Source organism: Cyprinodon tularosa, unplaced genomic scaffold, assembly GCF_016077235.1.
Source record: "Cyprinodon tularosa strain WSP-4 unplaced genomic scaffold, ASM1607723v1 ctg130, whole genome shotgun sequence".
In the NCBI taxonomy this organism is placed as follows: domain Eukaryota; kingdom Metazoa; phylum Chordata; class Actinopteri; order Cyprinodontiformes; family Cyprinodontidae; genus Cyprinodon; species Cyprinodon tularosa.
This window is the reverse complement of record NW_024038115.1, coordinates 809,489-816,184: the sequence shown is the minus strand read 5'-3', so window position 1 is coordinate 816,184 and position 6,696 is coordinate 809,489.

Sequence of the window (6,696 nt, the reverse complement as noted above, 5' to 3'; positions counted from 1 at the left end):
GTCAAAAATTATTCAAAGCAATGATATAACTTATTATAACCTTTTTGTCAGAATTAACTTAAAGAAAACCTTAATTTGAAAAAAATAGACTTTTCCGAAACTTATTTCATGATGCAGGCTTTAAAGCATGGATATCTGTGTAATGGTTTAGTTGAGCTTTTGCTTTTCATTTGATTATTTTTAACTTTAATTTTCTCTTTTCATTCTTGTTTTATCTTATCAGCATGTCAAATGTTTGTCTTGCCATAATTGGACTGCAATTACAACAGCACACCATTACATACTGATTTATTTACCCTAAACCTATTACTGGGATAGAATTTGTTGAAATATGTTAGATGTCAACATCATTACAAGTGGTGTTCATCAAGGCTTTGTTTTCAGGCCACTGTTATTTAATATCTTCATGTGTCCCTAATTTTGATTTTTTTATTCTAACATTTATTTAAATAGTTTTGCTGATAACACTAAATTTTGCATGTCTTTGTGCCATCAGTAAGTAGATATTCCAGAATTTCCTGCAACTTAATGTAGAAATTATTGCATGATTACAAGTTTTCATACTCACCTGTTCTAAGTGATATAAACAACTACAGACCATGCAGATGTAAACGCATTGCTCTGGACTCTGATGCGAAGTTTCAAAAATACAAATGTGTTTTGCACTGTTTCAAATATTTACAATATTTATTCTTTTGTGATCTAAACATGACTCAAAAAGTGGGGCGTGACTGAATATGCAAAGGGATAGGTGGAATTTTGTAATTTTGTCATCAACATCCCATAGCAGAAATCCAATAAACATCTGTAGTTCACTGAAAATCATTCACTGCTAGAGTTTAGACCAACACCAAGAGAATAGGCCACTCCTGAATTCACTATTCTGACCCCTTGCTTGAAAAGTGATAGCTATTTTTTTATATATATACAGTGTTGGGCACGTTACTTTGAAAAAGTAATTAGTTATAGTTACTAGTTACTTCTCCCAAAAAGTAACTGAGTTACTAACTGAGTTACTCCACAATAAAAGTAACTAGTTACTAGTAAAAGTAACTATTGCGTTACTTTTGAGTTTCTCGCCCCCGTAAACCTCACCACCCAGCCCCCACCTTCTCGCCGTGTGTTTCCAAAGCCAGCTGAATAGAGCGGACGACAAAGACAAGAACCTGCAGAGAGTTTAGCATTTATTGCAACTCAACGTAAATGACATCAGGGGGGAACGCCATGTGAAGTTTTATAACAGGACATTCAGATCCGGTGAGTATATGAAATTAATAACTGGGGATGTCTAATTCTGAAATCCTGTGTGTTTGGGTTTTTATAGATACTGCAACATCTATCTATCTATCTATCTATCTATCTATCTATCTATCTATCTATCTATCTATCTATCTATCTATCTATCTATCTATCTATCTATCTATCTATCTATCTATCTATCTATCTATCTATCTATCTATCTATCTATCTATCTATCTATCTATCTATCTAGATGTATACTCTGTGTGTGACATAAAATATGGATCTCCATCCCTGCCACAAAGGCCATCAAATATTGTTTAAAATAAAAAAAACAGTAAGTTGAGAAGGCAGAGTATCCATCCATCCATCCATCCATCCATCCATCCATCCATCCATCCATCCATCCATCCATCCATCCATCCATCCATCCATCCATCCATCCATCCATCCATCCAACCATCCATCCAGATTTCTCCCTTTCTCCATATAGGCTATCATTTCTGGCTGTTGTCAGGTTCATTTGATCGTTCACGCTCTCCATAGTTCTCCTGTGGCGCGAGCACAGGGCGACTGTTGCGCGCATTTAGCGAGCATGCGCGTTTCCTGTCGCTTGCGCGGTGACTCTTGCCGCCTGCGCTGTGTGGAGATGCAGAGGAAACCGTTATGTGATGGGGAAACGCAGCTCTACGTAACACTGGTATTTCCATGTGGAAAACGCTGTTTTGCTGCTGGAGTCATCCTCACTCTCCATCTCTCTGTGTGTGCTGTACGTTAACACCCGCCAGCAGAAACACCCACCTATTCAACTGACAGACGGAATCTCACTATTCATCAGCCATTCTCATCCTCCCCTCTCAGGACAAGGCGCGCACCTCTGGATGACCTAAAATAAATCTTTAATATCTCTTAAACAAAAGTAGCACAAACAATATTTTTTTCTGCACAAATCTGCACTAACGTTGCACTAACCATTCAGTCTATTTGCAGAGTTTTTTGACGTGGGTGGGGTGTCAGCTTCACGCAGCTGCGCACGAGTCCTATCATGAAAAAAGGTTCATTGTGCGACCTGAGTAACGCGCAGTAACGGGGTGCCTGCAATGGTAACTGCGTTATAGTTACAGTCAAAGTAATTAGTTAGATTACTCGTTACTAAAACAAGGTAACGGCGTTAGTAACGCCGTTACTTTCAACGCCGTTAGTCCCATCACTGTATATATAAGTGTAAGGCAGGAAGTTTTTCAAGACATCTACTTGTTAATCAGTAACCTGTTTACTCTGTGTTGCTTTGTCTAATGTCATACATGTTTTACTGAGGAGACAGGCTGCCTATATTTTTAAGTTAACATGCTGAAGAAGGAAATGTAAGGTCAAGGTACCAGCAGACTAGCCTGGGTGCCAGTCCGAACTTAGTCCCGCCCACAAGGTTTGAGTTCGGGGAAGTTCGGTCTGGCTCTGCTCCATAGTAGCGCGAGTATTAAAGCCCACTGTCAGGCGATCCAATCAAATTGTCAGGGCGGGCTTTATACGATGATGGACAGATGATCAAGAGTAACGTAATCAACCACGTGACCAAAGCGCGCTTGGGTGACAACAATGGCTGCCGCTGGAGAGTTGAGGTGAGTAGATTCTGCTATTAGGTCTGTTCTAGAAGATATCGACAGCAAATTAATTTTAAAAGAGGAACAGAGAAACGCGATCAAGTCTCATCTTCTTATTCTAGGCGTGAAACTGCACGCTTTGATTTTTGTGGACAACAACTATGCCTCGCTTAACATACGTCACGCACTCCGTTGCTCTTATTGGTTGTAGGTCTATCCTATTGAGTGCAGAGGCATTTTTTCTCCTGGTTCGTTCGAAACACGCCCCATAATCACAGCTCTATGGAGCAGTATCAGACTCATATTCTGACTAGAATTGAGTCGGACTACGTCAGGCTACCAGCAGACATCCCTTGATAGATAAACGGAAGTCACCTTCTGCTTCTTTCTATTCACACCAAACACATGGGCTAGGGGCGCTTTGAACAGCTGTCTTGTCAAAAGCAAACAGTGGCTGTGTTGTGACAAAAGCTGCCAGCACTGGAATGCCCCCTTTTCAGTGATTGTAATCCCAGAACACACCACTGTCAGACCCCATCAGGCAGCGGGCCAGGGATGGGCCTTCCTGCCCTTTGGAAAGCAGGGGCACGGCAGCAGAGGGGATAGAGTGTCAGGCTGACGGCACTCTACTGCTAACACTGTAGCAAAAGATAATAAAGGGTTGTGCTGATGAAGGGAGGCTTGATAAAGAGCTGGGTAGAGGATGGAGGGAGGAGAGCAAAGACAGGTGGGAGGCAGGTTGGAGAGATTGATAGAGGAGGCAAAGCACCTTTTGAGAGAAACACAGAGAACAGGAACATCCTGCTGTCTTTTTATGGACTGTAAATATTTGTGGCCTTATGATCCTCACCAAAAACATTTAAAATTCATAAGATGGCTAAAATTCTTATGTTATAATCATATCCAAATGTACAAAAGTAAAAACTGTTGACCTCAATGGAAAATTTAGGTCTTTTGTAAATGGAAACATGTGGAGTAACTATAAGGGGTAAGTATCCTATCAGTTATAAAAATAACTAGTTTTTTATTTTGTTGTTGTTGTTGAAAAACAGAATGTAAGGTTTGTTGGACCCAAATGCAGAGTGGGGGTGTGTTCGATTTCACCGGCTGCATTCTCCAAGGACCCGTTCTATCTGGACTGGATCCTTCGAGCTCCATGAAAATAAGGACAGTGGCTTCAACCAGGTTCAGCCTTCCAAGACTCTCACTGCCCTTACACTCTGTCGCTAAGCCACCATGAGATTTGACACACAAAGCAGGAAAAGAATGAATATCGAACTTCTCACTGCTGTTTATTTTTATATATTTATTTAACATTTTCGAGGAGATTCAACAGCAGTACCGTATCAGATTTATAGTACCCACACTACAGATATATTAGAATCTGTCCTTATATGACAACCAGACCCATTTACATGGGGACAGATGAAAACCTTTCAATAAACCGAACATTATCCGCCACATTAACTAATTAAAAAACAGTTTTCATAAATTTCAGAACTATTCACATATTTGTATTATAATAAACTTCACTTACAATATTCTCCGCTATTCAGCGCTATCACCTTTTCCTCTAATCAGGGAGCAGCCAGCTTGCTCGGAGTCACAGGATATCCAAGGCTACATATGATACACTGGACCCATCCTTGAAAACAGGCAAAAAGGAAGATGCATTTGTTGGCAGCATAACGAGGAGTCTTGCAATCCGAACAGATCTCAGCGCCACGCTATGATGCAATCATCCTACGAATCTGGCCTTCGGAGGACGCAGCCACTGAATTGGAACTCAGCGATGGTTTCTTGTAGGTTTAATGATTAAGGTGGCAACAGAGGCATTAATCCAGACTGAATTGGCAGGGAACATACAAAATAAGAGATTCCAGCAGTGAGGAACTGCAGAGGAGGGGTATATATTATATATATATATATATATATATATATATATATTATATATATATATATATATATATATATATATATATATATATATATATATATATATATATATATATATATATGGGAAACAGAACAATGAATGGGGTGATCAGCTAATTGGGAGCAGGTGTAGAAGAGTGTGTGAAGAGTGAACAGGGCTAAAATAAAATTAGGACATAACTTAAATGAAGCAAAACGGAAATAGGACCAAAGACTCAAAAATATATAATGACCAAGGGGAAAACTAGAGGATAAGGGAAGGGACTGGAGATAACTATGAAGCCATGGAAAACATAACCTAAAGATAAGAGAAAGAAAAACTATAATTAAATAAGACCAAGGAATAAATAATCCCAAAAATGCTAAAAAAAAAAAAAAGAGATAACTGAAAGAAATAACAAGAAAGAGTGAAACTAAGAATTAAAAAATTATACAAATATTGACAAACACCACAGAATAATATATAATAGCGTCACTTAAACCCAAAATGAAAATTTTAACAGAACCAAAAAGTCAAGAATGGCAGATCAAAACACAAAACTGTTTCTACATCTTCTCCGGTGATAAAGAAAACAATATATGTTAGTCAAAGTTAAATGAAACAGACTCAGAATAAAGTTGAAAAAATTAGAAAATAAGAACCATTTGCAATACCGTAATAAGCATTTGATGAGGGTGTCTTTTTAAAAATATTCACTGGATACCTCTACCACACACTAACAGAGCTCAGACTGATTTTGTAAAAAATCCCTATAAACTGTGTGTTGATTGGAGACTTAAACATTAAAAAAAAATTTATTCCTAAATATCCAGGTTTGTTTGAAAAAAAAATTGATGCAATTGCATTTTCTGTCCATGCGCAAGTGCTAAAGTACTTTCCCTGTTGGAGAAACACAAACATTTTAATGAATTTCTGAGCTAGAAACCACTACATTGGATCTTAAAAAAGTATTAACACCTTGACGAGTATAGTCTGGTCTCCTGACACTATCACATCAACATATCACATAATGATTTTGGTTTTCAGTTTAAAAATACAGGGTAAGGGTTACACATGATTCTGTCTGTCATGTGTCTAAGCACTTGTGTTTTGTCTGTCCGCACGTTACCTTCCTGCACTGACATCACTCAAACAAACCCCAAATTGCCGGAGATTGTAGCTGGAAAGCAAAATTACACACATCAGTTGTCATTTTGTCATCATCGTTCCATTTACAAACCTTGGAAAAATGTTGAGAATGTGGGAAGTTACATGTTTGCTTTATATTACAGCTTTTGTAAATGTTGCCATTTTTGATGCATGTAAAAACTAGTCAAACTGTGGGATGCATCTATTGCTGGGACACTCAGCATTGCTATTGATAGAAGTAGGAAATGCCAGAAAAGGTTTGATGTAAAAAAAAAAAACACCAATAAAACTGATTTAAGTGGCAGCCAACCAACAGTGTTACAAACTAAAGATCAAGTTACTGACCTGTTTTATTCTTAAACCAGCTGCACCAAACACATGACCTTATTGACTGGCCAGTATCATTGCAGTTATAATATACCGTTTATTTTGAACAGGACATCAAAGCAAATAGAAAGAAAAAGAAGAAGATGTGGGGGGGGGGGGGGGGGGGGGGGGGGGGGGGTTTGAGAGGAGATTCAGTCGATTAATTGCATGGGAGTAACTTGGCTGTATGTGCTATTTACCCTGGCAGTGGCTCTGCTGATTTAACTCCCCAGTGAGCAGAACTGGTTGTGAATGAAAACAACCTTGAAAGTCTACAGGGGGGGTTGGGAGGGGGGGGTCTAAAGAGTACTTGCATTAAGATTTCTTAAATCGGTCCTTTTCTTCTAGAATAATTTCCAGATATCTGCAAATCTGCACCCTTAACACTACTTCTTTGTAGTCTCTGATCTTTATGGCACTCCAACC